General features: G+C 40.9%; 1 non-coding gene across 1 annotated transcript; it reads left to right on the top strand.

Annotated features, from left to right (window-relative positions):
- Positions 1–2091: 2091 nt before the first annotated feature.
- Positions 2092–2198, top strand: LOC124506520 (U6 spliceosomal RNA). The gene has a single exon (XR_006960781.1). It is a non-coding gene; the product is annotated as a U6 spliceosomal RNA (small nuclear RNA).
- Positions 2199–11144: the final 8946 nt, after the last annotated feature.

The raw sequence follows: 11144 nt of genomic DNA, 5'->3' as shown, positions 1-11144 counted from the left end.
TTCACGTGTACTACATGGTGATTCGACTTCTCCATGCGTTATGCTATGCTCGTCAAATGTGTAGCTACCATCTGTCACCATACAACGATATTACAGTATCATTTAATATATTCCCTATGAATGCCTTTCATTCCCATGACTTATTCCTTCCATGCCTGGAGTTCCAGTACCTCTAGCAACCCTTCACCCATTTTGCCCAGCCCCCAGCCCCCTCTCCTCTGGCCACCACTTTTTTTTTTCCATTTATATAAAACTTTATTTTTTTTCAATATATGAAATTTATTGTCAAATTGGTTTCCATACAACACCCAGTGCTCATCCCAAAAGGTGCCCTCCTCAATACCCATCACCCACCCTCCCCTCCCTCCCACCCCCCATCAACCCTCAGTTTGTTCTCAGTTTTTAAGAGTCTCTTATGCTTTGGCTCTCTCCCACTCTAACCTCTCTCTTTTTTTTTTTCCTTCCCCTCCCCCATGGGTTCCTATTAAGTTTCTCAGGATCCACATAAGAGTGAAAACATATGGTATCTGTCTTTCTCTGTATGGCTTATTTCACTTAGCATCACACTCTCCAGTTCCATCCACGTTGCTACAAAGAGCCATATTTCATTCTTTCTCATTGCCACGTAGTACTCCATTGTGTATAGAAACCACAATTTCTTTATCCATTCATCAGTTGATGGACATTTAGGCTCTTTCCATAATTTGGCTATTGTTGAGAGTGCTGCTATAAACATTGGGGTACAAGTGCCCCTATGCATCAGTACTCCTGTATCCCTTGGGTAAATTCCTAGCAGTGCTATTGCTGGGTCATAGGGTAGGTCTATTTTTAATTTTCTGAGGAACCTCCACACTGCTTTCCAGAGTGGCTGCACCAATTTGCATTCCCACCAACAGTGCAAGAGGGTTCCTGTTTCTCCACATCCTCTCCAGCATCTAGAGTCTCCTGATTTGTTCATTTGGCCACTCTGACTGGCATGAGGTGATATCTGAGTTTGGTTTTGATTTGTAGTTCCCTGATGAGGAGCGACATTGAGCATCTTTTCATGTGCCTGTTGTCTGGCCACCATTTTTAATGTGGCAAATAGAGACATATTGTTTGAAGAGTTTGATCCTATACAAAGTGAAAGTAATTTAGATGGAAACCCACAAATAGAAACTTCGAAGACATTTGAGCTGAAATAGTTGTACGCTTCCTTACGAAGAATTAGAATTGAGAGTATTCCCTATTTAGCAGTATTTGTCTGGCCTCACCTGACCACCTGGAGATTTTTCTTACTAAAACATAACAGGGTCTAAAAGACAAGTCAACTGGCAATGCCAGTAATTTCAAATTTATTAAACAAAGATTCAACTTTTAAAAAGATTGCAAGAGGGGTCGCCTGGGTAGCTCAGTCGATTAAGTGTCCGGCTCTTGATGTCGGCTCAGGTCATGATCTCACGGTTGTGAGATCAAGCCCCTTGTTGGGCTCCACACTGGCCGTGGAGCCTGCTTGAGATCTGCTCTTTCCCTCTACTGCTTGCACTCTCTCTCTCTCAAAAAAACAAAACAAAACACAACCAAAGAAGAAGAAGAAAAAGAAAAAAGAAAATTGATTGCAAGAAAGTAAGAAAGTTTAGGACAAAATTTAAAATAATAGGACTGTCTTAATAAAAATAAAGTCTTCAAAAAAATATTTGTGACACTTTTAGAGGTTGCTATAGCTAAGAAACTGATTAAAGTCTATAAGGATATTCCAAGGCAGTGCCTGGGTGCCTCAGTCAGTTGAGTGTTCGACTCTTGATTTTGGCTCAGGTTGTGATCTCACAGTCATGGGATCAAGCCCTGTGTCTTCTTCACTGACAGCACGGAGCCTGCATGGGCTTCTCCCTCTCTCTCTGCCCCTCCCCCACTTGTACACACACACTCTTTCTCTCTCTCTCAAAATAAATAAGCGTAAAAAAGATATGCCAAGAACAAGTACTCTGCTTATGTTTCTAAATGTCCAGAAAATTAATATAAAGAAGTTTTACAATTGTGGCCCTAATGTATGTGATATTGTGCTTCTGAGAGAGTTCTGAAAAGTCTTTTTGAATACAACAATGTATGAATGTGATTGTTTCAACGGCACATATACTAAAATTGGAATGATACAGAGAAGAAGAGCATGGCTTCTGAACAAGGATGGCACGAAAATTCGTGAAGGTACCATGTTTTTTTTCGAATAAGTGATGGGGAATAAGGAGGGCACTTGGGTGTTAAAAAAAATGAGTGTTGTTGATGACACAATAGCCACATCATATTCAAGGAAAAAATGCTAGATGTCTGATTTCTAGATATAGGGTGGGGAGGGATACAAATGAAATGTAGGGCTGTGGCAACTCGATTGTTATAATCTTTCTAGCAGCAGAAATAACTCTTGCAACAGTTCTGGTCCTGCAGATGATATGAAAGGTTAAGTGGGGGGTGGAGGTGGGGGAGGTTGCTGTGGCTTTCACTTTAGTTGATCAGAAAAGATGAAAGGTGAGACTAGATATATAAGATTTTAAGAATTAAGAATTAGATGTATTCTAGAATAGTTACGTTGGTAAATATGATATATTAGGAGTATAGTGGCTAAAAGAAAAAGGTGTCAAGATAAAGGACATTTAAGAAAAGGAAGAAAACTTCTACTGCAGTAGGAAAATCAGGAAAAGAGGAAACAAAGATGGCTGTTGAAAGGTTTATTTCTTTTGACCCTATTTCATCTTAGCATAGCCTAAAACGTGATATGTTAACATTCATTAATAGAAACTGATTGAAAAGGAAAGTTGCCAATAGACCTGTAAAGCAGAAAGGAAAGAATGGATGAGTGTAAGTAATGCTATGTAAAAATGAATTTTTAGGGGTTCAGTCGGTTAAGCATCTGATTCTTGGTTTCGGCTCAGGTCGTGATCTCATGGTTCGTGAGTTCGAACCCCACGTTGGGCTCTGTGCTGATGGCACAGAGCCTGCTTACGTCTCCCTCTCTCTCTACCCCTCCCCTGCTTTCTCTCTATCTCTCTCTTGAAATAAATAAAAATAAACTTAAAAATGGATTTTTAGAGGTTCCTATGGGCACATCACCTCCAGCATTAGCTTTCAACAAAAGCAACAGTAGCAAAAGGCCCTAGTGATTTAAACATGAGGTTATTGATACAAATGTGTGCTGGAAATAAAGGCACAATTAACATTCAAAGATTTATTATTAGGTTAAGAGCATTTTGAATCAACCGTATTTTATGTACATATAAGATAATGTCTTAGAGGAAATGTAATCTCTTATTTCCTGCATGAGGGGCATGCCCCTTGGAGACACTGGTTTTTGTGACACCTTCATGTCCTAACCATGTACAGAGGCATGGGAAAAAAATGAACAAAAATATATATAAATAAGGCATAGTTTTAACCTCAACTAGGTAGAAAGAATGACACAGATTTCTTCCAAACCACACTTTCAGATTATGAAGATGAGTGGAAAAGGAGAGAATGTTAACTTTGGCAAATAAATATGTTTAGAGTCTCCCAACCTTCTTGGATTCTCTTACTTTCAAAGTAATGATTAAGAAGAACTTAGGAAACCTCAATATGTTGTAGAGAAGGCTTTCAGAATAGGACTCATGAGACTTAAGTTGTTGTAGTTGTTGTTGTTCTTTATTCTGGACAAGATAGCAGTGACGTTGGACAAAGTAATTGGCCCCTGGGTCTAAGCTTCTTCACTTCTCAAAAAAGAAGTTGTGCAAGATGACAGCTGAGATACTTTCTGATATACAATTTTTAAACCTGTGTAGTGATAATATGACCCATTTATTCAAATGGAAAGATGCAAGGGGTAGGACTGATGAGAGCAAAGGAACTGTCCAGGGTGCTTAGAAACACTGGGGTCCATTCATTCTCTGGAGTGATGACCAGAAGACACAATATGATTCCATCTGTTACCCATTCAAAATTTCTACTATGTTAAATACATAGTAAGCTATTCTGTCAGTGTCAAGTGGATACAGTTCAACATGAGATCAATTTCCTTTTGCTTAAGAGGGGAATTGTATATTTAGAATCATCTCTTTCTGTTTCCAGCTAGGCCAGTCATTTCATTCAGTTATTATTAAGAGGAACATATCATAGTAATTTTCATCGCATACCTGTGATATTAATTTTCTAGGAGGTATATCAGGGGATATGAGGATTCATATATTGTTAAGAGGTAGGAGGGGGTGAGACTTTGAAAAATATACCTTTGATCATGGCACAAAAATGAGGATAAAGGAAAGAGAAAGAGATGTAAGACTGATAATGGGAGCTAATTATAATTAAGCAAGCCTGAGTTGCTTGACCAGGACACACGGGAAGGGGTTGTAGTAAGTATTTGTGGGTTATATTAACTTATTACAGCATAACCTGGTACTTTGGCACTAGTTGCTACAGCTTCTTCTTCTTTTTTTTTTTTAATTTTTAAAAATGTTTATTTATTTGTGTGAGAAACAGACAGACAGACAGGCAGAGCATGAGTGGGGGAGGGGCAGAGAGAGAGGGAGACACAGAATCCGAAGCAGGCTCCAGGCTCCAAGCTGTCAGCACAGAGCCCGACGCGGGGCTCGAACTCACGAACTGCGAGATCATGACCTGAGCCGGAGTCAGACGCTTAACTGACTGAGCCAGCCAGGTGCCCCACCAAGTCCTCTTCTTGATAACCTACTTTGTGTAGAGAGTGCAATGGGAATGTGAAGCTGGCAAATCTTAGTGAGATGTAGACCTACTGAGTGGAAAGTGGGGAGCTGGGAACCCCTTGAAGCTAAAACACTTGTACCAAGTCAATATCTTGAAATTTTACTCTTGTGACTATTGCTTCTTCCTGGACCTTCCTTAATCTCATGCCACTCTGACCTTTGCTTCCTTCTTCTTCTATGCTGAATTTGAAGCCAGAGTTTCAGTCTCTTGGACTCTGGGGCACTGTATTGTTGTGAGGACAAATGTCATCTTTTTCAGTCAACCCTCCCACCAAACCTAGGCCTGAGATTTCTTTTCACTTTTGAGCGTACAAGATGGCAACTAGAAATTCAGCCTGGTAATTATCGTAGCACAAAAAAGACTTTCACTTCTCTGCATTTTATCCCTGTAACAGACACACCATTTCTATGCAGCTTACACACAGGATTTCATAGGGCTCTGGGCTTAGAGGGGTATATGAGAAATAGAAATTGATACTGTGTTAAACTCAAAGTTGCTTCTTCTTTTCAATGACCAAGGCTTTATATCTTAGCCTGTATTCTCTCCCTAACCCTTTCTTCCCTGAGATGGGTGTTCTCCCAAGATACTCATCACATTCTCATGCACGTGAACTTTGGGTAGGCACGACCATACCCGATATACCAATTCCCCAGATACATGTTCAGACACACACAAATCCCAGTCGTTGGTAAAATTTAAGTTTCATTTCAAGGTGTCTCCCTCTTAAGTCAGAAGTGTTCCCTTCCAGGAAAGAGGAAAAAGTATGTAGGCAGAAGCTTCTCAGGTTGCTATATTTGCTGGCATGAATATCCAGGCTGAGGGCTATAGACTGGGATGTGAAGTTGTAGGTTTGGTGTGACCAGTAGAGAATTTAGGCAAATGTGATGCTCAAAATGACATGGCAGCATCATTGAGGTCACACTGTGGTGGCACAGAAGATCGTCAAGGCAGAGTCTGGTAAGAATTAGATAGTGTTGGGGCGCCTGGGTGGCGCAGTCGGTTAAGCGTCCGACTTCAGCCAGGTCACGATCTCGCGGTCCGGGAGTTCGAGCCCCGCGTCGGGCTCTGGGCTGATGGCTCAGAGCCTGGAGCCTGTTTCCGATTCTGTGTCTCCCTCTCTCTCTGCCCCTCCCCCGTTCATGCTCTGTCTCTCTCTGTCCCCAAAAAAATAAATAAAAAAAAAAACGTTGAAAAAAAAAATTAAAAAAAAAAAAAAAAGAATTAGATAGTGTCAGTGTTCCTGCTTAACACAGAAGGAATTTAGCCTCATCAGAGGATTTGGAGAATGCCTGAGATAACCAAGAGAGAAGCCCAGCCACACGAACTTATCCAGTGGAAAGAATTAATAGGAACTAACCCTAAAGACACCTGAGGGCCAGGACTCTTTTCTGGGTACACTAGGTATCAGGTTACAGGTTACAGGTTACTGGAGAGAGGATAACACAGAAACCGCAGAGATGACTGGCAGAAAAATCTGTGATTCCATTTGCTTAGGCAGATAACAAATGAGAGGGAACACTTTGGAAGATGTTTTGCCTTTCTTTCTTTAGTCTATCTCAAGTTTGAGGTTTTCATACCATAGTCACAGGAGGCTGTGTGGTAGGTGATCAAAATTGTGAATTCGGATTTTTCTTGAAAAGACAGCCTCAGGATTATTCAACATCCTGCCCATGATTTTGGTTTTCGTCCTATTTTCATGTGTCCTGGGTAGTTTCTCCTTATCTGAATGATTTCTTATATATTTATCTGGTATTTCTAGGGATTTTGTAGCTGGGAGGTTTTTATAGTCTCTGCGCCATATTGGTAGAAGCAGACTTCCAAGTCATGATTGGACATTTAATAAGTACTCTCAGGTAAAGGAACAAGCTGCAACAGTGGATAATGAGTATATCTGATAGTAAAGCTTTCCACAAAATGGGCCAATAGAAATGTCAAAATAAGTGGCAGGGAAAAAAGTGGCAGGATGGGTGACAGAAAGTAAGGAGGAATCTGTAGGGTAGTTGGGGGAGGCATCGCTGTGAAGGGTTCAAAGAGAATGAGCGGGAAAGGAGTTCTGAGATGGGGAATGGTATTTAGATACATCATTTGTAGGAAGCTAGTTTCTATAGGTGTTGAGAGAAGAACCCAGCATACAGGTTTTGGGCAATGTGTGGGAGGAGAACAAGAAATGTGACTGAGAAAGGAAGGTGAGAGATAAAATGGTAGTTTAGGTGGGAAATTTGAAGAGAGTTTTTTTTTTTTTTTTAAGTTAAGGGAAGTCATCATCAATTTGAAGTTTCATTCACACCTCCACTAAGTGTTTTCTAGAGCTTCAAAATAAACCAAGCGTTGCTTATTAACCGTCTCCTCTGATTAATATTGGACTTTAAAGTATACTTCACAATTTGGGGCATTACCTGTTAAAAATGCTACATTAGTTCATAGGTAAGAAAATAGGGATCATGGTCTAAAACCTTTAAAGCCTTATACCACTTAAAATAGTATTCTTGTCTTCAATTCTCCTTTGCATACCTTACAGATGATTATAATAACATCAGAGACTCTGGTCAATGGAGCTACATAAATGTGAACAATTACACTTTCATGTTAAAATGCATCCAACGTTGAAAATGGCAAAGCCCTAATGAAGTATCTAAGAGCAAGAGGGTTTGGAGAGGACCTTATGGTCTTTCTCTAGAATCTTTCAAAGACCATGGACTATGTACTCAAGGAGATGTCATAAGTTTCATACCTTGATTTTGCCCAGGAATATTTAGTTCTACTCACTGAACTCATGAAACCCAGCTGTGTTTCTCAAAGAACCAGCTGAAGGAAGTGGGCAGTAGTGGTGACGGAGACGCAGAAATAAAAGACAAGAAATGGTGAGAAAGACAGCGTGGAACAGGAGGGGGGATCACAACTTCACACTGTTCGTAGTATTTGTTTCCCTGTGCATTCTCAGATAGGGTGACTTATTAAGTAAGGCCCTTTGTGATCTCACCACCAACTTCTTCACTAAAAATAGGATTAGGCTGGTTTGAACTTGCCGTAAATCTCATACAAATCAGCATCGGATGCCTGTACTGTCCTTTGACCGTGTGAGGTTCTGGATTCCCTGGCAGTGCCCATTCCCATGAAGCTCTTTTGGCTACAGGGCTGGCGTGCCCATTGACACCCACTTCTCATCATCAGCCTGGCAGAGCCCAGTGAGTCACGGTGACAAGGCAAGGACCACAAGCATTCCCCAGCATTCCACATGGTCGCCAAATGTTGGGAGGCATACAGCTGCTGGTGGTAGTCTGCTGTTGGCCGGGATGAGATTAATTAGGGAACAGGATAAACATGGACGCTGCCTTCCGATAAGTGGAGGGCAGCCAATTGAGGCCAGGCCTTCAGCCTGCCTCACAGAAATCACTCACCCTGAGGGCTCATGGAAACACACGCACTCACACGTACTTAGGAAAACTTTTCTCCAACCCCAAATAGAGCCAGGGGAGAATACAGAAGGCAGAAATTCTCAAACTCTATTATACACGTCTAAATAAATGGATTTTAAAAATAACCAGTGATTAAAAGTTGGATAACAGTAAGCCGAATTGACCATTTCTGCTGCTGATGTTGACTGAAGAAAATATTTGAATATATTTCCATATGAAAAAATAGAGGCAGAGAATGTATGGCTCGTTTCAAGATAATCCAAAGTGGTACTATTTTATTGGGGCCATGGATATTTTTGAGAGGCTGATGAAAAGTACAGTTTCTCTAGAAAAAAATGCATGTGCGCGCGCACACACACACACACACACACCTTTGCACTTTCTCTGTAGCTCATTTGTGGACCCATATATAGGTTCAGGTTAGAAATCCTGGCATAGTGTGTCATAGAAAATATCATATGGGTTAGTAAAATCTGAAAATTTAGTGAAAGCTCTCTATGTACCTGGAATTTTATTAGGTACCTGATGGATATTATTTCTAATTTCCTAACAATCCTGCAAAGTAGGTAGCATTGTCTGTCTCTAATATTAATTTCTTTAAGCTTTTAAATTTATTTTAAAAGAGAGAGAGAGAGAGCTGGGAAAGGGCAGAGGAAGAGAGAGAGGAGAATCCCAAGCAGGCTCCTCGCTGTCAGGACAGAACCCAATGCAGGGCTTGAACTCACGAGTCATGAGATCACAACCTGGACCAAAACCAAGAGTTGGATGCTTAACCAACTGAGCCACGCTGGCACCCCACCTCTCTTTACTAGATGAGAAAATTGATGATAAGAAAGATAAACTAACTTCACAGGGAAATACTATTTCCTAGTGATTAGGAGGCTAGACTCTGGGGTCACATTACTTAGGTTCAAATCCTGTTTTTTCCCACTTAGCAGTTAGAAAATTCTGGGCAAGTTCCTTATTCTTTTGTGTCCGTTTCATCAGCCATTGCTGGGGATAATGATGGAATGTACTTTATAAACTCTTATGAAAATTAAACGATACAAGACAAGCCAAGCACTTAGGACGTTGACTGGCACATGGTGAGCACTAAATAAATATTTGTTGTAATGGCTCTTATGGTTAAAGATCACAAAGCTGGTAAATAGAGGAACCAAAAGTCAAACCACGTTTTGTCTGGCTGGAGCCACCATACTTTCTGCTATACCGTGCAAGTTTCCAAACCTTGTCTTATTTTTGCTCTTTGGTAAATCATGTAATGTTTCTAAATTTTAGTTTTTGTGGCCATAAGATATAGACAATGGTACTAATAATAAAACATTTCCTTAATTTGTTGGGAGGATCCTATAACAAAAAACCCAATAAATACAGTTTGGTAAACTGTCACTTGCTGTGCCAATATCCATTATTATTATTAGTGATGAATGAATCAATCTGACTCAAAGCAAGGCTTTATATTTTAACTCCCACATTTATCATCGTGGAATTAAAACTTTGTCACATGCACTCACATCCAAATCTATCTGGATGATGCAAGTCATTGGAGGACGATCACACAACTGAAACAAGAATTCCACAATCTTGACTTGATACAAGGTAGTGTTTAACCACCCCACTGGATTTTCAATAGCATTTTCCTAAGGTAGAGAAAAAAAAGCATTTTTAGTAAAACAAATGTTTGAGAATCACATTTATGTTTATCTAAAAACTGAGAGAATGGAGTAGTAGCCAACAAGTTCGTTATGTTGGCACAGAAATGTATTTTTTAAACATCAAGTTCATTGTCCTCGGCTGGAATGCATGATTTTGGTTACTTTTCAAAAGGTCAGTTTATTTCTGGGAGTAATATTTCTGCAATGCTAAGAATCAGAAGTCAAAAGGGGAAAGAGGACATGGCCTGTGGAATAGATCATATCCCATCCTGGGATCCCTTAGGGAAGCTTGGATACGAGAGCTTAGCTCTCCTAAAGTGGAGACTTCCACTCTGGAATGGAATTACGATGTTGCAAGAGATCCACGTAATCAAATTTCATTCCATTTTGTTCACAGGGTCTAATTCCCTAGACATCAATTCACATCTCCTCTCTGCCAATTCATGTCCATCAACTCCTTTAAGAAGAAACTCACAGTTTACATCAGTTTACATCAATTGACCGGGCATAGATTGAGTGGCTCATATGAACTAGATGTGTGCATGACCCCAAGGCAAAAGGCGTGGTTTCTGTTCGGAAGCTGTTCAGCCTAATGGAGAAGATGGTTCTGCCAAAGACCCATGTCAGGACCCACAGTGTGGTTGGTGCCCAATAAATGTCTGTTGAAAGAATGAATTCATGCTAATAAAACTGTAAAGTGTTATCGAAAACCTGTTGCTGGGAAATTCGCTCTTTTTGTGGGAGGTGGCAGTCAGGGAAGCATTCCCAAGGGAAGTGACATTTGCACAATCTGGGTGGCAGCGCTGGAATTAGCTGGATGGGAAGCGAGTGGGAGTTATTTGAGAAGCTCACAGAGGTGTCCAAGCGCAGGGTGGGCTGAGTGGGCTCAAACAGAGCTGCTTTATTGAAGTTTTCATGTGTGAGTGAGGAAGGGAATGACGGCCAGCAAGATACACAGGGGGCAAACTGTCACTGCTTTAATATTCTAAATAAGAGGAAGTCTCAGTTTATTCTGTACTAAGGGGTCCCAGAGAGTTTCATATACTCATCTCTTTCTTTCTGTCTTCCCAGAACTTTGCACTCAACAGAAATTACTGACCTAATGCCCATACGAGCAGAGTTTTGTACTGAGTCTAAGAGTCAGACATTAAAGCCAACCCCCAACCCGCCCCAAGGGTTGAGCTCGCACCCCCTACTTCACCACCTATAGCTCTTTCACTGCTGTGCTGCCTTCTTCCATCGGTGCCTGAGCTCTGGGAAGCCGAGTGGTCGAAGGGAAGGCTGGTGGTGTTACAGAGCTGGGGCTGGGCCAGGGGCAGGGTATAGTATCCTGCCAAAACTCACCTCA

Source organism: Lynx rufus, unplaced genomic scaffold (assembly GCF_022079265.1).
Source record: "Lynx rufus isolate CCGP_SWC_20201006 ecotype Redwood Valley unplaced genomic scaffold, mLynRuf1.p SCAF_9, whole genome shotgun sequence".
NCBI lineage: Eukaryota > Metazoa > Chordata > Mammalia > Carnivora > Felidae > Lynx > Lynx rufus.
Note: the sequence above shows the minus strand (reverse complement) of the source record. Positions and strands in the feature narration are given on the sequence as shown.